We start from the raw sequence: 27,374 nt of genomic DNA on the forward strand, positions 1-27,374 counted from the left end.
GATATGGTGCAGATGACCACAGACTGGTTCTTTTAGAGGTCCCCTCAATATGGCGCCATGAGGTTTAGGTACCGTATGCAGCAGATTTGCTATCATTTCACATATATACTTACGCATGTCAAGTATTGCGTGCATGTGTTTGAAGGGATAAATAGGAGTTTGGGTAAAATGGCAGCTGTTGGCAATGCTGTTCCCGAGCACATAAGCTGGCAGGCTGCCACTCCAGGGTAAGATACTTCACTTGATGTAAACTCTTCTTTTTAACTCTACTCTGTAATTGACATACTGTCTATGACTGTCAGGCCGTCATTATGAGTTTGGTGGACAGGAAAGCCTGTCTGCCAAACTCCCGAGAGGGTGGCCATCACCTTCATGGCAACCACTCTGCCGGAGTTATTAAGAGTTTCCTGCTAGGTCGGTGGGCGGATATCGCAGTTTCTGACCGCTGACCTAGCGGGAAACAAGCTACAGCATTGTCTCTGGCTCATAATCACACAAGAGGGTGAAAGAAAAATCTTCCTACAACCACTATTACAGGACTTGATTTTTCTTTCACCGTCTTGTGTGTTGGTAGAGTGGCAGAACATTATCTCCATTCCAGTCCCTAGAGTTTTTAACCTTGACCGAGATCCCTTATGATCAATAAAATATATAGATTTTTGAGGTTCTCGAGCCAATTTTAATTTCTCTTTCTCCAGCTCCTCTCTGACTGTAGGTTCAAATTCACTCCTACATTCTTTCACCATGGCACGCATTACAAATCAAGATCTCCGGCAAAGAGCCCCCTTGTGTGGCCCATCAGATATTGCAGCACCAGTCTGATGAGGAGCAAGCCCTATGATGAAGCATGACATCCAATGGGTGTGTGAGGGCTCTTGCTTCTATTTTTAGAAGTACCTAGTGGATCATTTCCTTTTCTTGTGGAACAGTGTACCTTTTTGATTTGCATTGTATGATGGTTAGTCTCCTTAAGAGGCCATCATAATGGCCCGGTACATGGTTAGTTTCCTTAAGAGCCCATCATAAAATTTAGACATAAGTAGAAGAGTAAGAAGGTTATGTTGCGTTAAGAGGCTGCCACAACAGTTTCCCCTTGGAAAATAGCTGGTACCCAGAGATTGTAGTAGGGTAATGGTTAGTCCCCTAAAGAGAGAAAATAATTTGCAGATTTGGTAAGAGAAATTGGTAAAGGTTAAGATTTCAGATTCAATGATACAAAGTGGACAGAAAATGTGCCCCTAAGAACTTAGAATTACTTTCCCAGAACCTTCTAGCTTGCCAATGATTGTTTGAAGATGTTCTCTGCATTCTAGTGACAGTGTGAATGAATAGGTTTTGCGCTTGCACAGCTTAAGAAAATCACAGGTGAATTGTGATGTTTGTGAGAATTAGGGAGTCTGCATACTCCAAATGAAGTTGTTGAAGGAGTTTGCGTACTCCAAATGAAGTGGTTGAAGGAGTTTGCGTACTCTGAAGTGTGAGAGTAGGGAAGTTGTCGAACTTCACATGTGTGTGGCGCTTTGTTCTCAAAAATTGTCCAAGTGGTTGTTGGTATATGGGCCCTGCGAGGTCTAAGACTCTGGAGTATATTGGAAAGTGTATGAGACACTTGGTTTTTGTTGTAATTTGTCTGGTTTAATAGGTCAATCGGGCGTGGTTGACAAACTCAAGAGTGCGTGTTAAAGTGAGTGAAAGGCTTTTTGACTGAGATCTGGTGAGTCCTATGTGCACCAGGACAGACCCACTGATCAGTTGAGAGTAAAATTTGTGGGTCGAATTTTGCTTGCGAATCAGGGAAACTGAGAAAGAAAGAGTAGCTGCCAGAGCGAAAAGCCGTCAGTGAAAAATCCGTAAGGTTTCTGAAGCAACTGCGATACCCTACCTGTAGTAAACAGACAAATTGGGTTTTGATTTTGTTTAGTGCTTGCAATAGTCGCATTCGTTTTTCTGTGAGTTCGAGTTGAGTAGAAAAGGCTGAAAGACTGTCAGCCGCTGTACGTGTGAGTGTGACGTCATTAGAGCCGTGCTGGGATAGGTCTGTTAGTGAGAAGGGTCACGCACGGATTGGCGGACAATCGTGAAGCGCAATTGGTTGAGAAGGTCGGCGAAAAGGATTTTGGGATTGAAAATCACTTCCTGATTTGATTGAAAGTAGCGTAAGAATTACAAAGATTACATTTTGCAAGGCTTTAAAGAGTGACCTAGGGAGAGATACGTATATTCCAATGAGTATAGGAGAAATTACACTGCAAGAAGGTACACCCGCATACATTGTATTCGAAGAGAAGGGTGCTGTGGCATGTCTTTGGCTGAAGCAATGGTGCAAAGTGACAGAGAAAGATGGGAGTTTAGCGTTTCCTGTCCATAGAACATTTAATTTGAAGAGCTTAGAGAATTTGAGGAGGGTGCTGTATGACTTGAAACCCCCTCCGAGACCAGCACAGATCAAAGCAATAGCAATTTGGGAACTATTGGCTAGACAGCAGCAGCAACTGAAATTCGAGAGGAGAATGAGAAAAGCTGAGAAGACACTAGCAGAGGCTAGATGGGACAGTGATCAGAGATTTTGGAGAACCAAGACTTTACAGGGAATTAAGCTGTTCCTGCAATTACAAAGGAGAATGAGAATACGGGTAGAAAGAGCACTAGAAAGATGGCTTTGTATCTTTCTAATTACACAGAGCAGAAATCCACAGGATCTTTGACACACGACGAAGAGTCAGATGATGATGAATTCATTTTACATTTATTGAGAAATCATCCCTCGCCATATGCAGCAAATGAGAGAAGCTCAAGCACCAGTATAGATCCTACTGCCCCGATATCAGTTGAATCACCACAGAGACAGATACAGGTTAGCCATAATTCTCCAGTTATTTCAGGCCTATGTTGCAAATGTATATTCCAAGAATTTACCCTGATGTGCCTATTGTAGATACTGCAACAAACTTGATACTGCCGACAGGACAAGTTTACCAGAAGCCAACATTGGTCTTGATAGAGTCCACCCCAAACTTTATGTCCCCAGTACAGACACAGACAGTTCTGAGACACACCCCTTTAATAGGATCACAGATAGAAATGTTCACCCTGACAAATGAGAATGCAGGAATAGTGCACCCACAAGAGCCAAATGTCAGACCAAGCCCAGATGCAGTGTCAGTACCAGTCTCCATAGGTCCGGTCATACCATTTGTTTGCCCAGGGAAATAACGAGAACAGTGAGCAGAAGTCTCTGAACCAGAGTGTAGAAAGGGAAAGATACATTGTGAATACAAGAATGACAACTCCCATGAGACCAACATATGATGGAACAGGTCCGTTAATTGATTTAAGTCCTTTCAGGTCTCCTCCAAACAATGAGGTGAGATCATATATAGGTCCAAATCCAAGCATGGTGACACCAGAAACCCCGGATCTGACACTGCAGCAAGTGCCAGGGGTGAGTCACAACAATGTTACGTTACAAGGTTTGACAGCTCAGCAATTAACTGAATGGTTAGAGAGGTTGAGTAGTACTCAAGGAGATCCTAGCAGAGGAAGTGCCCTGAATTTGTCTAGGCTTATACTAGAAGCAGAAGACCTAACTGAGGGAACAATAGGGTTAGACAGGATTGACACGTCCAAAGAAGACGAGTTACGTTACTGGTGCCAATTGGTCACTTACAAAGCAGAAATAGTACACTAGAAACTAGCAGACCTAGCAGACAAATATGACATAGAGACTGAGAAGACCAAACATTTGAAGAGGAGTTACAGATTAGAGTTTGACTCAAAGGACTTTGAGAACTTGAGAATGCCAGAAATGAAGATTCACATTAAGAAGCTAATACACAGCATCAAGATATGGGGGAATTAACCAAATGGGAAGGCAGATGGATGAAGAGAAGAGACAAAATGAAAAGGGATTCTGCGAATCTTACTGCAAAGGTGCAGCAGGTTGAGGACCCAGTGAAAATTCTACCAATGAGAGAGATTACAGGAGGGAATTTTGTTCATGTCCCTTGGGGCAGAAGTGATATTCTGTCATTCAAAAATGATTATCCCAGGTTGAGGGAGAAGCCGGATCGTTTAGTATTGGTGTAGAATTCCTCAGGGGTATTCAGAGCCACCTTCTATTTTCAATCAGATCTTACAAAAAAACCTGGAGTCATTTGAAATGCCTTTCCAATCGACACTGGTACAGTGCATTGATGATTTGTTAATGGCATCCAAAACAAAAGAAGAATGCAAGTGTGATACTACTGCCTTGCTGAATCATTTGGGGAAGAATGGTCACAAAGTGTTCCCAAGGAAATTACAGCACTGCCAGAAAGAAGTGAAATATTTGGGTCACCTAACTGAGAAAGTAGTTAGGAACATATCCAGAGAAAGGGTCACAGCTATATTGCCAATGAATCCCCCAGCAACACAGAGAGATGTCAGGATGTTTTTGGGGATGGTAGGCTACTGTCGCCAGTGGATTCCCAACTTTTCAGTCATTTCGAAGCCATTTCAGAAGCTGACTCACAAAGAAGTTACTGATCCCTTAGTGTTAGATCAAGCCTGTATGAAGGCATTTTCTGAGTTGAGAGAAAGTTTGTGCAAAGCCCCGGCTTTGGGAATGCCTGACTACACAGAACCCTTCATGTTGTTTTGTCATGAGCATCATGAATGTTCTTTGTCTGTTTTGACTCAAGTCCATGGTGGTGTGAACCGCTCAGTAGCCTATTTTTCAGCTACTTTCGACCCAGTTGCAGCAGCTTTACCAGGCTGTCTGCATTCAGTCGCTGCGGTTGGACTGTGCCTCACTCAGAGTGAGAGCATTGTGATGGGACATTCTTTAACGGTCATGGTCACTCACTCCACTGAAGTTTTACTTACGCAAACCAAAATGCAGTACCTTACAGGAGCCAGGCCGACTCGCTATGAGACGAGCATCCTGGGGTCCCCAAATGTGTCATTGAAAAGATGTACAGTGCTTAACCCAGCAACCTTACTTTCAAAAGAGAATGTTGAAAATGACAAATTGGAAGAAGTTGAACATGATTGTCTTGAAGTAACTGATTGGTGCACAAAACCGAGATCTGATATTAGAGGTACCCGATTGGAGGCAAATTACCAAATTATTTTTGTTGATGGTTCCTGTTTAAGAGACAACATGGGAACACTGAGAGCAATATATGCCGTATGCACAATTTCTGGTATACTTGAAGCGTCCTGGCTTCGAGGAGTATATTCTGCACATGTGGCGGAACTGGTAGCACTTATTAGTGCATGCCATGTTTCCACACAGTTTAAAGTTACTATCTATACGGACAGCCAGTATGGATTTGGAATAATCCATGACTTTGGCCAGTTGTGGTCACAGAGAGGTTTCCTGACCTCTTTTGGTTCATCGGTCAGAATTGGTGAAAGAATTCATGAATTGTTACAAGCTATTCAAATGCCTGAGAAGATTGCCATGGTGAAATGCAGTGCACACTTGAAATCACAAGATTTTGTGTCAATGGCGCATTGAACTGTATATCGTTCAAAGATAAGTGGGAATTGTTACCTGAGGAAGACGAGGTGTGTCCAAGTTATGCATTACATGTTATAGATACCAGATTTCAGAAGAACTGAAAGCATTGTGGGATAACGTTGAAAGGGATGAGAAAAAATCATGGGTCAAATTGAAATGTGTCCAGCGTGAAGATGAACTGTGGGTTTCATAAGAAGGTCAGCTAGTGTTGCCCAATAGTTTGCTTACACAAATGGCTAGACATTATCATAGTCAAGCACATGTTGGGAGGGATGCTATGATTTGACTGTTTAAACAAAATTGGTTCAATCCAAAGTTTAGACAGGTTGCCGAAGCAGTTTGCCATTGTTGCGTCATTTGTCAGCAGGTGAATGTGGGGAAAGGGACAGTGGTCAACTTGAGCTACACTGGAAGAGCTGGAGGTCCATTCAGCAGGATGCAGATTTATTTTATTGAGATGCCTGTTTGTGGAGGATTGAGATACGTGTTGGTGATTGGTTGCATCTTTAGCCATTGGATGGAAGCTTACCCTACACAAAGAAATGACAGCTTTACAGTAGCACAGTTACTGCTTAGGGAACTGATACCACGTTTTGGGTTTCTGGTCTCTTTAGAATCATATAGGGCAAGTCATTTAAAAAATGAAGTAATGCGATTGCTATGTTCAGCTTTAAACATTGAGCAGAAGTTGCATTGTAGCTACAACCCTGAAGCATCAGGATTTGTGGAACAGATGAATGGTACTTTGAAATCAAGAATGGTGAAAATGTGTGCGCCCACAAATCTGAAATGGCCCCATGCACTTCTGTTAGTTCTGAAGACAATTAGGAACACACCCAACAGGAAGACAAGACTGTCACCGCATGAGATCCTCATGGGCAGAGCAATGAGGTTGCCAGCGGTTCCAGCAAACGTTCTTGTGAACATAACAGATGATATGGTGTTGGACTACTGCAAAGGTCTGGCTGATGTGGTTCGCTCTTTCTCTCATCAGGTGGAAGCTACCACACTGCAACAGTCTCAAGATCAAGGACACAACCTGAGAGCAGGTGACTGGGTTTTGATCAGAAAGCACGTGAGGAAGATGTGTTTGGAGCCTTGGTGGAAGGGTTCTTACCAGGCAGTGCTGATCCCTACCACAGCTGTGAAGTGTGCTGGAGTTCCAAACTGGATCCAGGCAGGCCATACGAGGAAAGTGGCATATCCGTTGGACAATGAAGAGGAGTTGTTGAGAGTACCAACAACGTCCAGAACAACTCCAGAGCTGGAGTGGGGAGAAGAAGAGACTGTGACTGAATCTGAGCAAACTGAAAGTAGTTCAGCCATTCATGTTAGAGACGAAGGCGAAGACCCACAGGAAAGTGAAAGTGAACCAACCTCAACTGAGGTAACAGAAGAGTCTAGTCAGGGGAGCAGACGGGACGGTCTTGAGAGGCAAACAGAGCAAACAATAGACCCTAAGGGGGAAGGAGCTGAGGCGGATCAAAGCCAATGTGGTGTGACTTCTCCTGAACCAGTTGCAGGTCCATCAAGAGAAAATCCTGCAGAACAAGGAGAAATTACAAGTCCGACACTGAAAAGAGCATTGATGAAAGGTCCACTGAAAGGAGATAAATGGCCGAAGTCGCAAGCAAAGAGAAAAGAAGCAATTACAGTGACAACAATTTGAGGAAGTAGACACGACAAGGAGAGAAGATTTGAGTGATAGAGAGTTAAATGGAGATCGCAGATTGAAAAGAAAAAGGTACACTGGTCCTGAATGGGTGTATGCAACAACTAGTGATTGGCAGAGTGAATTTTTGTCTTTTTGTTTTGATAGAGACATTCCAGGTTAATATTTTGGCACTCGAAGAGAATAAATGAACTGTTGGGAACTGTAAACTGAGAAAAAGTGCAAAGAAAGACACTATTGAAAGCAACTGGAAACGACTTTTGATAACCTGATCTGACAAACTGCTAAACTGATTTTGACAAATTACCTATTTTTGACAAAAGGATCCTGGAGGAAATACTGAAAGCTGTAAATAATTGCTAAAGAAGATTGAAGATTTGTTTTTTGATTTTTGCTGCATAGTTATAATTTCTCTTTTACTTTCTGATTCTTTACAGATTATGAGTAACCTTAGCCAGCAGGGTAGGAAGAATAGGTGCTGTAAATACATGAGTATTAGTTTGGCGACTGTATGCATGATATTGTGCCTGGTCTTGATTGTGGTTATGACTGTTCCTGACAAGAGTAAAGCCAACGATACCTTAGCTTTAGAGACAACTATTGCACTCACAGAAATAGAGAAGTTTAGGTTAGATGAAAAATATCTGCACGTAGATAATACACAAGGAGAACGTTCTTCTAATGTTTTCTATCGCTTATTGGGTGAGCATGTTGAGACGATGAATGCGAGAGATTGTTACGTTTGCACGTAGATTCCTTCATCAGTCGAGGAAGGAGTTACTTATCATAGTTTGCCCCTTACTTATGGAATAAGTTGTAGTCTGTTACTAACATGATTCTATAACCAGGAGTACATTCAGTATTTCTACTCCAATTACGATGTTGTATTTTCGTTTGTCCCTATAATTAAGTATCTGAGTAGAATAGCTAAGGAGAACACTACATAATTAGTGAGAGGATTCTTTGAGCCCATGTTGACCTTTGGCACAGTATACGCGTGCCGCAACAACTTGACATGCTTGGTTACACCTATATAAAAGAGCTTTTTAGATCAGACAGATGATAGAGGAAAAGCATTTAAGGAAAAATTGGAAAACGGTTTAGACAAAAGGACGTTTAGAAATGATTATGCATTTAGTGAGATAAAGACACAAGGAAGGTTAGCTTGAGATGTGCAACACGTAGGAAAGCTGTATGTATATAGGTCTAAATCTAGAACTGATACATTGTTTGTGGGAACGAGTGAATGTAGACGTGTTTTTGTTTCAGAGTAAATGGATGTTCATGTTGAATGAACAGGATCTGGCAATTCCAGGAGTTTATTACATCTGTGGACCAAATGTGTATTATTGTCTTCCAAGAGGATGGTATGGCACATGTTACTTAGGGATAGTCTTCCCAAAGATATTTCAACGTGAGGACTTGAAAAGTTACTGAAAATGACTGAATTAATCATGTTAGACATAAAAGAGAGTCTTCTTCTAGTATAGTTGGAGATATATTTGGAGCTATAATTTCTTCAGTAGGAGTTATCCTAAATTCTATAAATATTCAATAGTTGTCTACTATTGTGGATAACATGCTGACAAATTTTTCAGGAGCCATGATCCTAATGGATACGGAAATGGCTGCAGTAAATCTATGACTCTTCAGTCCCGCCTTGCGTTAGACATTCTTTTAGCAAAGGATGATGGAGTTTGCAAAATGATGAACTCGAAACATTGTTGTTCATATATTCCTGATAATAGCAAAGAAATTAGAAGCTTGATTAGTAATCTGACTAAGGATAGTGCTGAGTTAAAGGAGCTGAAAGAACCAGGAGTTTGGGAAAAGGTTGGCAAAGGATTTGCTTCCGTGGGAAATTGGCTTGGCAATCTAGTGAAAGAGATAAAATTGGAGCAGGGGGAATATGTAAATTGTATTATGTGATTAAAAAAGAGTCAAAAAATGATCAGAGGAGGGAAGAAATTAAAATGGAAAAATTGTTCAGGGAAAATTCGAAAAGGGAACGAAGAAATTAAAGGGACAGGCAGGACAAATTTTAGTGGAGCAAAAATTTGTGTGGGAAGATGTAAGTGTGATTACATATTTGGTCATCAGAGGAGGGATTGTGAACGCTGAATTTTTACTAATAAATATTCATGTATTATGAATTGAATCTGCATATAAAATGAATTAATGTAGAAAATAATACACAACTTGAATATGTGGCCACTTGAATGACCGCTAGCAATCACAAAGTGTCCTTTTTAAATGCTTATTAATACAAATTTATATGCTTATTTTTAAATTGATGTAGTAGCATGTTATATTAATGATTACTTGTTATGTATTTGCTTTATAAATTGTAGGCCTTAAGTTAGCAAGGTTTTGGGCCTAGTTGCACAGCCTCATGTTAAACTGTACTGTTGAGTTAATGCTGTGAGAAAATGTTCGCCTGAAGAAATTAATATGTGAATTGTTCTTTTCACCTGCGTTGACCACACACTAGTAAAAGCTTTCTTTCCCATGAGAACTGCTTGCTAGAATATGCTGTATTAGCCATTGATAAATTGTCGAGTTTAGTGTGTGTGAAAGCGATGTTCCCAGGAGCTAACAATGGATGCACTGACTGGAGGACAGAGAGATACAAAATTGTTACCTGGTGAGTCCGACGTTGGGAACAGGAGAAGAGGAGCCAATCATCGACATGTGAAAGACAGTTTAGTTATATCTTAGATCTGAAGTTCTATTTTCTTTGGACTAAATGTAAACGTACGATTCTTTGACCAATAGCAACGTGGAAAGAGTTCTGGATGATTTTAACTTAGCCTGACTGCACAGAGAGAAGAGAGCTCATTTTTCATAATCCTTTGCTGAGATGCCATTTCAATCATTCTCACCTTCCATGCTCATTCTTATTTTGATTCTCTTACTTGGAGAATTCTATCTTTAACTATTGCTTAGCTGTTGATGCTGAATCCTGATCCTTAGACGCTGCGTTCCATATGGTTCGGATAACTTAAAGTCCACTGTTCTGAACCATTCTCTTTCATGGCCCGATGCTGATGCTGACTGAACAGATGCCCAACTGACGAAGACAGTCGCAGCTTGCTGATCCATACCGAGGAGTGGTACTAACCAGATGTTATTGTGTGATGTAATGTGTCTTTTGTTTCTAGGTACCAACCGCTATTTTGATAGAAGCCATAGTTAAATGTTTTTCAAATTTGTGTTGACTAAACTGTTTTGCATGAAGCCCAAACATGCCATTCTAATCTGAAGGCCAGTTAGGGGACTCACAGAAGATGTTTGCTAATTTTTAACAACAGTTGATGTCAATTCTTTGTTGAATCTAAATGTATGCTATTTCTATTGCGCAGTTATTCTTGCTACTGAGTTGTACTGTAGTCCTAGAATGCGTGACCATACATGCTTTAATTAAATTGAGATTCTTTAGGAGATTTGGTCAACCAGTGTTGTTTCTGTATGTTAATTATTTGATTTTGAGATTGAGTTATGTGATTTTAGCACTGTTAATATAGGGAAATAAGCATTATAGCTTTTACATAAAGGTGTGGTTATTCATGGCCAAAGGGGTCATGGAGCATGGAAATGACTGACTCCACAGATTATTGATGTTATTGATTGATATTGTTATTGACGGGTATTGAAATCGAGTTCTATGGTGGGATTTACTCTAGGCGCAGTCAAAAGATCCATCTAACCTCTAAAGCGTCCCCTTATAAAGTAATATTGAGAAACCAAATAAGGTCAGACGTGCTAACAAGTGTGACGCCTTCCTTTTGTTCTAGCTCTGAAAGAGGTGCATACAATCTGCAGGAGCTATTTTCATGGACTACACGTAGGAGAGTGTGTCATTACTGTGTTGGGTAAGAGATTTGTGCTAATAAGTCCGCCCGTGCATTCTCGTCAGTAAATGTGAAAACTTTGATCTGAGAGTTGATGATATTAATAATTCTCCCATTGTGGTTGGATTAAATGAGAAGTACACTCTTTAAAGAAAATAGAGGTAATGTTGGATGAAATTATCAATTGTGGAAGAATATTTTTGCTTTTTACCACTGTGCTCATAGTCTTGCTAATCATCATGGGAACCTATGGAATAATTACACAACATATAGGTAATGTTGTAGTCTCACATTACTTTTTTGGAAGAGGCATGCTATCTGGCGCTATAGGCCTGGGGCCAATATCTTTAAAAGTAACACTTTTACATGAGTGTGATGTTCTTACTGTTACAAACTAGTGTTTCTACTTTGTGGGACTCAGTGTATTATAATTTTAACATTATAATAGTAAGATGCGACTAAGAGTCCTGGTTTCATGTTGGGATATTATGAATTATTATATATATTATTATTTCCTAGCCCTAATGAAACCTCATGAAAGATTTTCAGGAACGAAACATGTTTGGAGTGAAGATTGGCGGAACTATTTCAAGTGCCTGACTTATTATTCAGATTTTAGATATTGGGCAAACCGACATTCATTATATCCAATCATTGCAGTAAATGGTTTTTAAATAATTATGTGCAGTCTAGAAATATTGAATTTGGTGATCCTTTGAGACGTGCCATCACGTACCTGTGATTGCCTGTTACTATTTGTAGGCACACAATTGGCATAAGCAGTGCAACTTTCCATTGTAAACACAAAGGCGTGCAAGGATGCCTACACAAATTTTCTTGCATTCGTGGATGCTTGCACAGGTCAGGGGCGGCTCATCCATAGGGCAGAAGAGCGTCGCCACCCCGCGAGCAGCGGCCGCTGCAAACCTTTTTCCCAAAAAATGATCACAAACTATGTTTATGATTGTTTTTGGGGAAAAAGGGGTGGGGCCACGGGGGTGACGAGTGTGAGGGGGAGTGCTCAGCACTCCCACTCAGAGTGCATGTGTGTTTGGCAGGCCGTCTCGGGCCGGCCAAACACACATGTGCACAGGGCTCTCTCCAGCCCAGCAACATAGTTGCTGGGCTGGAGAGGGCCTGCACAGGCTCCCAGTCTGCTTGGGAGCACCCTCGCTGGGTGCTCCCAGCCAATCCTAACGCTGCTCTAAGCAGCGTCAGGATTGGCGCAAGGCAGGCTGGGAGCCTGTGCCTGCCTCGCCAGCGAGACGGAGCAGCAGAGGAGAGGCGCAGGAGCGGAGGTAATTTTTTTCTACATTTTTTAATTTAATTTAATTATCCCCAACCGCACGTGCGCCCGCCACCCCGCCCCTTTCCATTAGCGCGAGCCGCGACTGGCACTGGTGTGCCTCTCTGAGCATGGAGCTGTCTTGCTGTGGAATGCTTGCACAGGTGTGCCGCTCTAAGTATGCAGCATGTAACTATCTTGCTGTGGGATGCTTGCACAAGTGCGCCTCTCTGAGCATGTAGCATGCAACTGTCTTGCCGTAGGATGCTTGCACAGGTGCGCCGCTCTAAGCATGTAGCATGTAACTGTCTTGCTGTGGAATGCTTGCACCGGTGCGCCGCTCTAAGCATGTAGCATGTAACTGTCTTGCTGTGGAATGCTTGCACAGGTGCGCCGCTCTAAGTATGTAGCATGTAACGATCTTGCTGTGGGATGCCTGTACAGGTGCCCCTCTCTGAGCATGGAGCATGTAACTGTCTTGCTGTGGGATGCTTGCACAGGTGCACCGCTCAGAGCATGAAGCATGTAACTGTCTTGCTGTGGGATGCCTGCACAGGTGCGCCGCTCAGAGCATGGAGCATGTAACTGCCTTGCTGTGGGATGCCTGCACAGGTGCCCCTCTCTGAGCATGGAGAGTGTAACTGTCTCGCTGTGGGATGCTTGCACAGGTGTGCCTCTCTCAGCATGGAGCATGTAACTGTCTTGCTGTGGGATGGTTGCACAGGTGCCCCTCTCTGAGCATGGAGCATGTAACTGTCTTGCTGTGGGATGCCTGCACAGGTGCGCCTCTCTCAGCATGGAGCATGTAACTGTCTCGCTGTAGGATGCTTGCACGGGTGCGCCTCTCTAAGCATGGAGCATGTAACTGTCTCGCTGTGGGATGCCTGCACAGGTGCGCCGCTCTGAGCATGGAGCATGTAACTGTCTTGCTGTGGGATGCCTGCACAGGTGCGCCGCTCTGAGCATGGAGCATGTAACTGTCTTGCTGTGGGATGTTTGCACAGGTGCGCCGCTCTGAGCATGGAGCATGTAACTGTCTCGCTGTAGGAGGCTTGCACGGGTGCGCCTCTCTAAGCATGGAGCATGTAACTGTCTCGCTGTGGGATGCCTGCACAGGTGCGCCGCTCTGAGCATGGAGCATGTAACTGTCTCGCTGTAGGATGCTTGCACGGGTGCGCCTCTCTAAGCATGGAGCATGTAACTGTCTTGCTGTGGGATGCCTGCACAGGTGCGCCGCTCTGAGCATGGAGCATGTAACTGTCTCGCTGTGGGATGCTTGCACGGGTGCGCCGCTATAAGCATACAGCATGTAACTGTCTTGCTGTGGGATGCTTGCACAGGTGCACCGCTCAGAGCATGGAGCATGTAACTGTCTTGCTGTGGGATGTCTGCACAGGTGCGCCTCTCTGAGCATGGAGAGTGTAACTGTCTTGCTGTGGGATGCCTGCACAGGTGCGCCGCACTGAGCATGGAGCATGTAACTGTCTTGCTGTGAGATGCTGGCACAGGTGCGCCGCTCTGAGCATGGAGCATGTAACTGTCTCGCTGTAGGATGCTTGCACAGGTGCGCCTCTCTGAGCATGGAGAGTGTAACTGTCTTGCTGTGGGATGTTTGCACAGGTGCGCCGCTCTGAGCATGGAGAGTGTAACTGTCTCGCTGTAGGATGCTTGCACGGGTGCGCCTCTCTAAGCATGGAGCATGTAACTGTCTTGCTGTGGGATGCTTGCACAGGTGCTCCTCTCTAAGCATGGAGCAAGTAACTGTCTCGCTGTGGGATGTTTGCACAGGTGCGCCGCTCTGAACATGGAGCATGTAACTGTCTCGCTGTAGGATGCTTGCACGGGTGCGCCTCTCTGAGCATGCAGCATGCAACTGTCTCGCTGTAGGATGCTTGCACAGGTGCGCCTCTCTTAGCATGGAGAGTGTAACTTTCTCGCTGTGGGATGCTTGCACAGGTGTGCATCTCTAAGCATGGAGCGTGTAACTGTCTCGCTGTGGGATGCTTGCACAGGTGCGCCGCTCTGTGCATGGAGCATGTAACTGTCTCGCTGTGGGATGCTTGCACGGGTGCGCCTCTCTGAGCATGCAGCATGTAACTGTCTTGCTGTGGGATGCTTGCACAGGTGCGCCGCTCTGAGCATGGAGCATGTAACTGTCTCGCTGTAGGATGCTTGCACGGGTGCGCCTCTCTGAGCATGCAGCATGTAACTGTCTCGCTGTAGGATGTTTGCACAGGTGCGCCTCTCTGAGCATGGAGAGTGTAACTGTCTTGCTGTGGAATGCTTGCACCGGTGCGCCGCTCTAAGCATGTAGCATGTAACTGTCTTGCTGTGGAATGCTTGCACAGGTGCGCCGCTCTAAGTATGTAGCATGTAACGGTCTTGCTGTGGGATGCCTGTACAGGTGCCCCTCTCTGAGCATGGAGCATGTAACTGTCTTGCTGTGGGATGCTTGCACAGGTGCACCGCTCAGAGCATGAAGCATGTAACTGTCTTGCTGTGGGATGCCTGCACAGGTGCGCCGCTCAGAGCATGGAGCATGTAACTGCCTTGCTGTGGGATGCCTGCACAGGTGCCCCTCTCTGAGCATGGAGAGTGTAACTGTCTCGCTGTGGGATGCTTGCACAGGCGTGCCTCTCTCAGCATGGAGCATGTAACTGTCTTGCTGTGGGATGGTTGCACAGGTGCCCCTCTCTGAGCATGTAACTGTCTTGCTGTGGGATGCCTGCACAGGTGCGCCTCTCTCAGCATGGAGCATGTAACTGTCTCGCTGTGGGATGCCTGCACAGGTGCGCCGCTCTGAGCATGGAGCATGTAACTGTCTCGCTGTGGGATGCCTGCACAGGTGCGCCGCTCTGAGCATGGAGCATGTAACTGTCTTGCTGTGGGATGTTTGCACGGGTGCGCCGCTCTGAGCATGGAGCATGTAACTGTCTCGCTGTAGGATGCTTGCACGGGTGCGCCTCTCTAAGCATGGAGCATGTAACTGTCTCGCTGTGGGATGCCTGCACAGGTGCGCCGCTCTGAGCATGGAGCATGTAACTGTCTCGCTGTAGGATGCTTGCATGGGTGCGCCTCTCTAAGCATGGAGCATGTAACTGTCTTGCTGTGGGATGCCTGCACAGGTGCGCCGCTCTGAGCATGGAACATGTAACTGTCTCGCTGTGGGATGCTTGCACGGGTGCGCCGCTATAAGCATACAGCATGTAACTGTCTTGCTGTGGGATGCTTGCACAGGTGCACCGCTCAGAGCATGGAGCATGTAACTGTCTTGCTGTGGGATGTCTGCACAGGTGCGCCTCTCTGAGCATGGAGAGTGTAACTGTCTTGCTGTGGGATGCCTGCACAGGTGCGCCGCACTGAGCATGGAGCATGTAACTGTCTTGCTGTGGGATGCTTGCACAGGTGCGCCTCTCTGAGCATGGAGAGTGTAACTGTCTTGCTGTGGGATGCTTGCACAGGTGTGCCTCTCTGAGCATGGAGAGTGTAACTGTCTTGCTGTGGGATGCCTGCACAGGTGCGCCGCTCTGAGCATGGAGCATGTAACTGTCTCGCTGTAGGATGCTTGCACAGGTGCGCCTCTCTGAGCATGGAGAGTGTAACTGTCTTGCTGTGGGATGCTTGCACAGGTGTGCCTCTCTAAGCATGGAGCGTGTAACTGTCTCGCTGTGGGATGCTTGCACAGGTGCGCCGCTCTGTGCATGGAGCATGTAACTGTCTCGCTGTGGGATGCTTGCACGGGTGCACCTCTCTGAGCATGCAGCATGTAACTGTCTTGCTGTGGGATGCTTGCACAGGTGCGCCGCTCTGAGCATGGAGCATGTAACTGTCTCGCTGTAGGATGCTTGCACGGGTGCGCCTCTCTGAGCATGCAGCATGTAACTGTCTCGCTGTAGGATGTTTGCACAGGTGCGCCTCTCTGAGCATGGAGAGTGTAACTGTCTCTCTGTGGGATGTTTGCACAGGTGCGCCGCTCTGAGCATGGAGCATGTAACTGTCTCGCTGTAGGATGCTTGCACGGGTGCGCCGCTCTGAGCATGGAGAGTGTAACTGTCTCGCTGTAGGATGCTTGCACGGGTGCGCCGCTCTGAGCATGGAGAGTGTAACTGTCTCGCTGTAGGATGCTTGCACGGGTGCGCCGCTCTGAGCATGGAGAGTGTAACTGTCTCGCTGTAGGATGCTTGCACAGGTGCGCCTCTCTGAGCATGGAGAGTGTAACTGTCTCGCTGTGGGATGCTTGCACAGGTGTGCCTCTCTAAGCATGGAGCGTGTAACTGTCTCGCTGTGGGATGCTTGCACAGGTGCGCCGCTCTGTGCATGGAGCATGTAACTGTCTCGCTGTGGGATGCTTGCACGGGTGCGCCTCTCTGAGCATGCAGCATGTAACTGTCTCGCTGTGGGATGCTTGCACAGGTGCGCCGCTCTGAGCATGGAGCATGTAACTGTCTCGCTGTAGGATGCTTGCACGGGTGCGCCTCTCTGAGCATGGAGCATGTAACTGTCTCGCTGTAGGATGCTTGCACGGGTGCGCCTCTCTGAGCATGAAGAGTGTAATTGTCTTGCTGTGGATGCTTGCACAGGTGCGCCGCTCTGAGCATGGAGCGTGTAACTGTCTCGCTGTGGGATGCTTGCACGGGTGCGCCGCTCTGAGCATGGAGCATGTAACTGTCTCGCTGTAGGATGCTTGCACGGTTGCGCCTCTCTGAGCATGGAGCATGTAACTGTCTCGCTGTAGGATGCTTGCACGGGTGCGCCTCTCTGAGCATGAAGAGTGTAATTGTCTTGCTGTGGATGCTTGCACAGGTGCGCCGCTCTGAGCATGGAGCGTGTAACTGTCTCGCTGTGGGATGCTTGCACGGGTGCGCCGCTCTGAGCATGGAGCATGTAACTGTCTCGCTGTAGGATGCTTGCACGGGTGCGCCTCTCTGAGCATGAAGAGTGTAATTGTCTTGCTGTGGATGCTTGCACAGGTGCGCCGCTCTGAGCATGGAGCGTGTAACTGTCTCGCTGTGGGATGCTTGCACGGGTGCGCCGCTCTGAGCATGGAGCATGTAACTGTCTCGCTGTAGGATGCTTGCACGGGTGCGCCGCTCTAAGCATACAGCATGTAACTGTCTTGCTGAGCCTGCACGCATGTTTGTATCTGTGCATGCACTGCCCAAAAACCAAACCTGCTAGTTTTGTGAGTGCCTCTCAAGACACTGGCTGACTGCTGCTGAGTACTAGATGTGTGCCTGTTTGTCCACTCCTGTCTCAGCCTTACAGAGGTGCATCTGGAATGTAACTGACTCCGCTCCAGCCCTACCGAGCACGGATCTGCCTGTTATATAACTGGCACTGCCCCGAGCCTAGAAGCTCTACAGGTTTATTTCCGTTGTTTTTACTGCCAGTACCGATCCTACCATCTCCTCAGACATGATCTGCTCGGGTCCTGCTGCTCTGACAGCAGTGACTGCAAGTGACTGACTGCACGTGCGTAGCTGCACTATATGGAGGTGTGCCTGGCTTGTGAGCGTTTCCGCCCTGTTCGGGATGTGACCGACCGGCATGACAGATGCGCTGCCCCCTGCAATTCTCCTCCTTCCCCAGAAGCCAGTCACTACTTGCCTCATGAGCTCTCTTCTGGTCCTTCAGCACAAACTAAACTACGTTTATTTCCCAGTTCCGAGAGTGACTCAGCATCCTCTCCATTTGGATTAAAAAGAATTTAGCAGCACATTTTGTCATGCAGGCAATTCAAAGAAATACAAACCCAGGTCCCTGAAAATGCCAGGCGCCTGCATGTATGCTCTGCGGCTGCACAGGTGTCTGCGCGTGCAGGCTTTTGTGTGCACGTGCCAGCCTGCAATTCAAACTATTCTGTCTGCATGTGCCCCTCTTCAAAGGTCCATTATACAAAAAACGAAACGATTACCTTTGTTAAAGCTTCCAAATCGTGGAAATCTAGAATGAAACACCGGTGCAGCGGATTAGAACGTGTTGACATCACCACTGTCCTTACAGAGGACAGCATAACTGGCGTGACTGAGTCTGGCTGAGCCAGAGGCCTGCATGGACTGTGACTGAGTCTGAACCAGCCCTCGCTGCATTACCCGCGCATGCGCTGTGCAGTTCAGCCCCACTGAACTTTGTGACATGTGCCTCACTCTACCCCAGCCCCATTGGCCGGCCGACATGTCAAATATGCACCGTGCATGTGACCAACTCACGGACTGTCCTAGCGATGTCTGACGTGTGTCTGCCTAGGTCTGAATCTTTCCCAACCCGACATGCTTTTCGGGGGGCGTCCTACACTTCACTAATTCTGTCCTAGTATTGGTTTTTCAAGGGTAGTGGGCTGTCAGAAATGACCTCACCTTCCCAGAGGTCAGCTTTTGACCAGACGTCCCGGATTTCCCCGGACAGTCCCGGTTTTTAGAGGACCGTTCCGGTGTTCCGACGCTTCTCTTAATTTTAAACAAATGTCACGGTTTTTGGGACAAAGGTCAGATTATCTAGGGAAGCATAAATTCAAGGTAAAACGCATACAAAGTATGCAATAATTAAAGTAATTATCTGTTATTGTCAGGCAACACAGTCCCCTGTCTGATCCCAGCAGAGAAACAAGTGGGGAGCAGAGAGAGGTGGGTGGTGGTGGGTTGAGGGTGCACGGTGGGAGGTCAAGCCACAGCTAATTTTATATGTGTAGTCTTGTAAATGTGTGTGGGTGTGTGTATATATATATATATATATAAACACACATGTATAGGCACAAATTCACAAAGCTACACAAAAAACGGGGCATGCCAGATATAAAAGTGTGTGTAAAGTTGTTAGCCCTTCTTTTATGTCTGACCTGTCCCGGTTTTTGCTCCTCAAAATCTGGTCACCCTAGCTTTTCATCCATGACTATGTACTAGGGTGATCATCTCACTTCAGATCCCTATGGACGCCGTCTCCAGTCGTGAGCATTTCACCTACAAATTGCTGATCCAGGTGGGTTACTCTGATTAGTTCAATTGAAACAACGCAAGACTACAATACCCAGAATGCAGTAAGTTATTACATGAACGCCCAGCGACGGAAACAGTGTGCGTTATGACTTAATAATCATGGCCACACCCTTCTATTTACATCCCGAGCTATTTTCTAAATCATGAAGAGGTTTGAAAACGGCACTTTTAATAACAGATTTGAGCATATTCTGGGGCCAAAGGCAACCACAGTAGATGCCAGACATGTTCTTGCCCTACTCGGTAGACTCATCCCACTGCCGGACCAAAGAAACGGAAAGTTACAAACAACAAACGGAGATGCTGAATGCGTCCTTCTTTCCAGAATACATGACCTCTGCGGACGAAGTTTTCAGTTACAAAATATTCAAAAACAGACTCTGGATATGGCTTAAGTGGGTACAGAAATACCTGTAATTGCTTATAGATGTATAGCGCCAACTACCTTGCTTTGTGAGTGGTATATTGTTGGGTGTCCCATTAGAGTTTTGAATGAATTACTCCCCATGATGCCAACCTCCACTGTTAGAAAAACATGAATGTGTACAGGATACCAAAGTAATCTGATATTGGAAACACCTGGTAGGACAGCTGGAACTTACAAGATCCTCACATAAGTACTCCAGGAGGAGGAGGAGGAAGGGGGGGGGGGAGTGTGAGTGTGTGTGTCACAGCTTTCCAGGTGTACTACAGTTAATGTGTTATCAATTCTTAAAGGTAGTACACCTGCACCAGTTTGTAGGAGTACTACAATGGGAAAAGATTTACTACACTTCTATATGAATCGGGCTCAAAGCAGCTATTTGCCTAGCGATGCTAGAGCACGTGACATGCACAAATACTTACAGTAACTTACTACCGCCATCATAAGGCATCCTGCCAGCTCCACCTTCAAAGCACGGATGAACAAACATTGATGCTGAAGACCACAGCCTACACTTGAAGCACAAAAGAGAATTCTATGTTGAAGAAGATTTAAAGTCCCTTGACTTACAGGCGGCAGTTAGTACATTTCCCTGGATAGATGCCTGCTTGGATGGAAATATGGTGGGGGCGATGTAGGCCATTACCAGAATCTCTGACTAAGCCCCTTTGAATGAGAAGTACCATTCTCTCAGCCAGTCCGGGTTATAGTCTAGGCAAGTTGTGCTGTCTGCCTTACTGCCCACACCGTATCATTAGTACACAACAGGAGATTCAACTGCATAATGTGTAGTAATGCTATTACTGGGCTATTTACATTTTTATCTGTGCAATCAGTCTTTTGCAGATGATAATGGCAGACATTTTTCCCATCTTGTGATGCAGTTGTTTCCCCAACGCTGATATAGCGAAACAGTGGAACACAACTGCTTTACTAAATAAATTGACAATATTTGTCCTAATGACAAAATGTGTGGAGATTAATCAATCAATCAATCAAGGCATTTGTAAAGCGCACTACTCGCCTGTGAGGGTCTCAAGGCACTGAGGGGGGAGATTAGGTAGTCACACATTTTTATAATTTGCCAGGTGGGTCCAAAGTGACAATCTCGTGTTTAGGAGATCTTTCTACAAGGTAGGCATCAGCAGAGCCAGTCTTCTCTCAAAAGATCAAGGTTAAACAGCAAATAAATTAGGATCATTAGGCTTTCATAGGTGTCGCACTTAATTGTTGCGGTCCAAATATCGACTTAGGCATACACTGTGCCCACAATATTGATTCTGAAATATCATCGCATTGGAGTTCAGAATAGTAAATCTATACTTACCTTGATAATATTTCAAAGGTTGATAATGTGACAGAAGTCTTAGTAGGCACAAGAGCACTACAAAGTCAGTGTCTTGGGGTGGCGCTGTAGATGCATTCCTTGACAGGAATGACCTTGATGCTACACATCTCACTGCTTCCATCCACAGCTCTAAGCATGACAGATCCATTGATGGTGATGCATTTCTTGACAGGAATGACCTTGATGCTACACATCTCACTGCTTCCACCCACAGCTCTAAGCATGGCGGATCCATTGATGGAGATGCATTCCTTGACAGGAATGACCTTGATGCTGCACATCTCACTGCATCCATCCACTGCTCTAAGCATGGCGGATCCACTGATGGAGATGCATTCCTTGACAGGAATGACCTTGATGCTGCACATCTCAGTGCTTCCACCCACTGGTCTAAGCATGGCGGATCCATTGATGGAGATGCATTCCTTGACAGGAATAAGCATGGTGGATCCATTGATGGAGATGCATTTCTTGACAGGAATGACCTTGATGCTGCACATCTCACTGCTTCCACCCACTGATCTAAGCATGGCGGATCCATTGTTTCACCAGAAGTATGTATCTGAAGCAACTCAGAAATCTCATGCACGTCCTGCCATCAGGTAGTGCGGACACGTGGGGTGTGTGCACTCACTGAGGGAGGAGGGTATCGAAGTGCCCTTTCAAGCAGTATCTGGGGCCAGCGGCCTCCTGGTACCAGCCAGGAAAGCACACAGTAACGGACACCTAAAAAACTCAATTTACTGCAGATGCCACAACCGTCACCTAAGGAAGGAGTCACTGTCATCTTTACGTTTTTTTGTGACCGGAGCAAGATATATTTGGGGCCCCCAGTTCAGAACAACTCTGAATTTTATTACGTGTTCTGCTAATTCAAGCCAGCAAGATACCAAACAATATTGAATTATATGTATAAATTATCAAAAATGGGGTCACACAAACAGTCACAACGTCTCTTAGCTGGGGCAGTAAAAATTCATAAAATGACATTGGGTAGAGAGAGATAGAGGTACAAATGGGTAGACAGAGGCGAAGAGGTTGAGATGGTGAAACTGAGGTGATGTTGAGCGAACAGTCACTTTCCCAGGGGGCTCTTGGCCTTAAAAGGTCTCTGGAAGGTGCATGAAGAGGCCAGATGTGGAAAGGGTGGGTGGGTGCAATCTGCAAGCTGACACCCACACACACGCCAGAACTTCCGGTTCGTCTCATGTCCAACCTGGTGGGAAAAAGTTAAATACCCGCAAACCCTACGGTGGCTGTGACTCTAAATAGTCTTAAAGGCAAACCAAGCACTGGCTTTCTACACATCCTGCTGTGAAGCTTAGCTACCCCAGTTCCACCACCACTGGACCATGGCAGTGCTGCTTCTGATTGGACGGGATCGGTAGTCAGGACTGCCAATCCTATCCAATAAGCAGAAGCCCTGCAGTGGACCAGGAGGACGGGCCTGGTTAGGCATCCTCCCCAAGAACCGCCAAGAAGGCTCATCCAATGAAGAGATAGGTGCTCCGTGCTGGTCCATGCAGGCCACTGGAGCACGTGCACAACAGTGTCAGGGAGGTTTTTCTAGGAACAGTTTCCCAGGGACGTAGTTTGGTCAGTAAGACTTGGGGCTGTGAGCTTCACATTTTCCGACAATCAGACTGGCATATAATGTTTACATGCATTTTACAACAAGCAGGCTGCATAAGAGGGGTTTAAGGGGCCGCGGAAAGGGCAAGGGATGCAGATTGGTAGGAATACTAAGGGAGAAAACAATATTTTGCAAAATCAGCAATATTTTTGAGAGACAGAGAGAGAGAGTGTGTGTGTGTGTGTGTGTGTGTGTGTGTATACATTCCTGCTGAAATCTACCCGACTGAAAGCACATGTAACCAAGTATTCATCAGAAAACACATTTATGAGGAACTGGGGTAACACCCTACACCACGAAGCCACACCCCTGAAGCTTCCTTGCAAAGAAATGCAAATCCACATGTTAGTTTTGTTACATGTTGTTTCCACATGTTTGAATAATGCGGAAACTGCATTCGTTCCACAAAGAATGCTTAACAGTTTACTGGATATGACATCAAAAACACCCGCTTACCACTGTACATAGGTTCTGGTGAAGATCCCCTTGTGGATCGCTTTGTATTTTGGAAACAGGTGAATAGTTCCGGATCACTAAACATTTTGGGCTATGAGGTGTATGGTGAAAACACCTTTAACTACAGTATCTCTAAAGTGGCCGTGTGGCCTGGTTAGTAATAAGCTTATGGCTTCCTCTTTGAGCAGACGGACTGCAGTCGAGTCGCAACAGCTATAATACCCTACAATAACACGAAGGCATTACAACACAAGAGAATAATGCTACGACAAACCTAGAACACAATATAGACACACTGGCACACACCACAACAGCTTAAGAAAGCAACAGTGTGAGGACACAGAACAGCAGCAACCATTAACAAAATACACCAACAAAAACCCCAACACAAAACAACACAGCCACACAATAAAACAAAAAAAAACAAAAGCACAAAAATGCAATTGCATTTTGTTTTCATGGGGTCATTTTAGATTGTTTTTTAATTTTATGTTCTGTGTCATTGCTGCTGTGGTGTGTTACTTTGTGTTGCTATTTCTGTTTTGTCTTGTGCTTTTGCACGGTCATGTTTTTACAGTAGTGTGTTTTTATGTTACTGTGTTATTTGTATTAGATAAATTGTAGTATTATGTTGTGGATGTTTTGTTGTGCTGTACTATGTTATTTTGTTATTGAGATGATTTCTGGTTTGCACTGTTATGTTGTGATATCATCTTAAGTTGTGTTGTGCTTTAGAGTTGCTTGATTTATAACCTAGATCTAAAATCTATAATGGCTTTGTTGATGTTTGTAGTATATTATTTTGTGTTGCATTATTGTATTGTCAATCATGTTTTTTCTGTTGTGATTTGTTGTTTATTGTCATTATAATGTTATGTTTTGGCATGCTGACTGTATTGTGATTGCGCAGCAAAATTGTGTTGTGTTTCATGTTCAAAATGCTCTGTGGTTCTTTTCTATTGTGAAGTGGTGGCTTGCTGGGGTTATGATGTAGAATTGTTTTACTGTATTTTTTGAGTTGTATTTTTTGTTGCTGTGTGTTATGTTGTGTGAGTTGGTATTGTATTAGTTATGTAATAATGGCATATGATATGGCGAATATCAAATTAAAAGTGACTTTCTCAACAAAAGAAAAAGTATTTTGGTGTTAATTAATAACAGACACCATCTGCCCTGCTAGATTCTCTTTAGATGTCTTTGGGGGTAATAAAAATCACATAAGGCCTGATTTAAAGTTTGGCGACTGGTTACTCGATGTCCCGTCTACTGTACTATGATTTTATTACAAGACTGGAGGCTCATATTATGCTTTCTTCTCTTGCTTTAATAATACAGAAGCCAAGAAAAAACTTCAATACCCACAAAACCCTGGGAAAGAACTTTTACATTACATCACAATAGGGTAACAATAAGACCTTGAGTACAACAATAACTATCTTGACTGAGAGCAACAAGCCCTCTTTTCTTGCTGTTTGCAGTCAAGATAAGTATTCTGCTCGCAAAATGTACTTATATTTATAAGTTAATGTTATTTATGTTAATATATTGCATATATACTGTTTAATATAGTTAATACATACTGCTAGTGGCTCGTAATACTCTAAATCAGGCCCATTGTGTTTAGTGCTAAACAACCTTAGCGACTGAGTAAAAGTCCAAAATATATGCCCACTCCCAAACGCCTTTGGCAAGGGATTTGAGCACAGAATTGAAACATAGCAAGATATGCAATTTATCTTTCAAACCCTTTCAGACTGAGTTGCACGCTTGAATATGATTATTTTAAAACCATGTCTATAACACCACCCAGCTGATACTCAAACGAGGAAAAATATGTCAGTCATTGTTGAGGATTTATGAGATATGTCTTTGGTTGAACAAATAAATCACAAATAATATGGCACAGTCTTCAGATGATGGTATAATTGTGAACTGTGGCTTCGAACCTGCTGTGGAGCTCAAAGGAGGCTATTATTCCATGAAGATGTGCCTGTCATAACATACATGAAAATCACTGGAATCATTTTTTTTTTGTTCAGCAGCATCATAGCAAACCCAATAGCGTATATTGGCTCGAAGAATGAAGGTACGACTTCTTATGAATGCGCCAAGAGGCAGTTAAGTCAGTGATCTTAACTACCAATATTTATCCATTCATTCACGCGTATTTTGGTTTATTCAGCCATTCTTTCATTTGTATTGGTATTAAGCATCTTAAATGATCCCCTGCCATTCCACTACATTGTGCCCTCTTCTGACCGTCACTAGCACGAGGGGGGCACATGTTTTAAGCCTCTGTCTGATGAGGAAACACTTCTACCAAACATTAATTGGAAGGTTTAGAGCAGCTTCTAGGTGGTAGAGTAAACAGTTACATCCAGGCAATCATTTAAATGTCTCCTCTTGATAAACAAGCTTGACGCGGGTCCGCACTGACCTCTGCCAACTAGTCATTCTAGTCCCCAGTATCTAATATAGGACTTTTACAATGTCATGCCATGTGATCCTTACTGTTTCCGCTCACTGGTGACTTCCGCTGTCTCTCCTGCTGTGGTTGCAGTGACTCCAGGCAGGCGGCATGTTCTAGAGGTGCTGCCCAGATAGGCTCCTCCCAAGGCCAGGCAGCGCTCAGCAAAGGAAGTACTGTAGCTACTGTGAGCCTGGCTTGTTAAAAACATGCAGTATCATCTTAAGCCCAGCTTTCTGACGTCAGACTGTATGGCTTTATGCATATAGTACACGTCAGAGCAGTGATGGCAAACAGCACAGCCGCTAATACAAGCCTTGGGTCAGCCAATGAGGGAAGGCAGCAGTCCCAGCCTCGTCACAGAGTGGGATGGGGTCAGTGAGACTGCTGACCCCACCCCACCCCACTCTGTGACGAAGTGTCACTGATTGACACTCGCCCTGGGCGCTTCAGGGCTTAAACCTGAAGCGCCCAGGGCGAGTGTCAATGGGTGACGCTTTCCTCGTCTCCCAGGGGAGGGCCTCGAGGCACCTTTGCTGAGCCGATGAGCTCACGCCCATAGGAGCTGTGACCTCCTCAGCCCAGCAAAGTTCAGCTCAGGCAGCCAGGAGTCTGCGCAAATCGCACATGCTCACTCATGGCTGTCTAAGCTGAAAATGAAGAGTGTCTGTCAGGCTGGCCTTTGTTCAGCCTGACAGACACTCTTCATGAGGGGCAAAAGGTGGGGGGGTGGGGCCCCTCCACCCTAAAGTATGGGCCACCACTGGTGCGTATACGAGGGAAGCTTGCTCTGCTGCTGCGCATGCTGCAATTGGTCTGTGCGTATGCAAGGGAAACTTGCGCTGCGCTGCGCATGCTGCAATTGGTCTGTGCGTATGCGAGGCAAATTTGCTCTGCTGCTGCATGTGCTGCGATAGGTCTTTGCGTATGTGAAGGAAGATTGCTCTGCTGCTGTACGTGCTGCAACTGGTCTTTGTGTGTAGAAGGAAAGCATGACCTGCTGCTGCATAAGCTGCGATAGGTCTTTGCATATGCAAGGGAAGCTTGCTCTGCTGCTGCACGTGCTGAGATTGGTCTGGGTGTATGTGAGGGATACTTGCTCTGCTGCACGTGCTGTGATTGGTGTGGGTGTATGCAAGGGAAGCTTGCTCTGTTGCTGCACATGCTGCGATTGATCTGGGCGTATGCAAGGGAAGCTTGCTCTGCTGCTGCACATGCTGCGATTGGTCTGTGCGTATGCAAGGGAAGTTTGCTCTGCTGCTGCACCTGCTGAGATTGGTCTGGGCGTATGCGAGGGACACCTGCCCTGCTGCTGCACATGCTGTAATAGGTGTGGGCGTATGCAAGGGAAACTTGCTCTGCTACTACACATGCTGCAGTTGGTCGGTGCATGTGCTAGGGAAGCTTGCTCTGCTGCTGCACCTGCTGAAATTGGTCTGTGGATATGTGAAGGAAGTTTTCTCTGCTGCTGCATATGGTGCGATTGGTCTATGCGTATGCGAGGGAAGCTTGCTCTATTGCTGCACATGCTGCGATTGTTCAGTGCATATGTCAGGGAAGCTTGCTCTGCTATTGCATGTGCTGTGATTGCTCTGTGCATAAGCGAGGGAAGCTTGCATTGCCGCCCCAGCCCATGATGTGGATGTGCTACACAAAAGCCAAATGTAAGGGCTTTGCAAGTGTTTGTTATGTTTTAGCAGCCAGGTAGGCTAGCTACCTACAGAGGCCCCTGGCATCTACGTA

The 27,374-nt window shown here is 45.5% G+C and overlaps 1 protein-coding gene across 1 annotated transcript in view; it reads right to left on the bottom strand.

The window, feature by feature from the left end:
• Positions 1 to 27,374, bottom strand: part of SLC16A2 (solute carrier family 16 member 2) — a 396,992-nt gene that overhangs the window by 82,104 nt on the left and 287,514 nt on the right. The window lies entirely within an intron of this gene.

The sequence above is a fragment of the Pleurodeles waltl genome, chromosome 2_1, assembly GCF_031143425.1.
Source record: "Pleurodeles waltl isolate 20211129_DDA chromosome 2_1, aPleWal1.hap1.20221129, whole genome shotgun sequence".
NCBI classification, from domain to species: Eukaryota; Metazoa; Chordata; class Amphibia; order Caudata; family Salamandridae; genus Pleurodeles; species Pleurodeles waltl.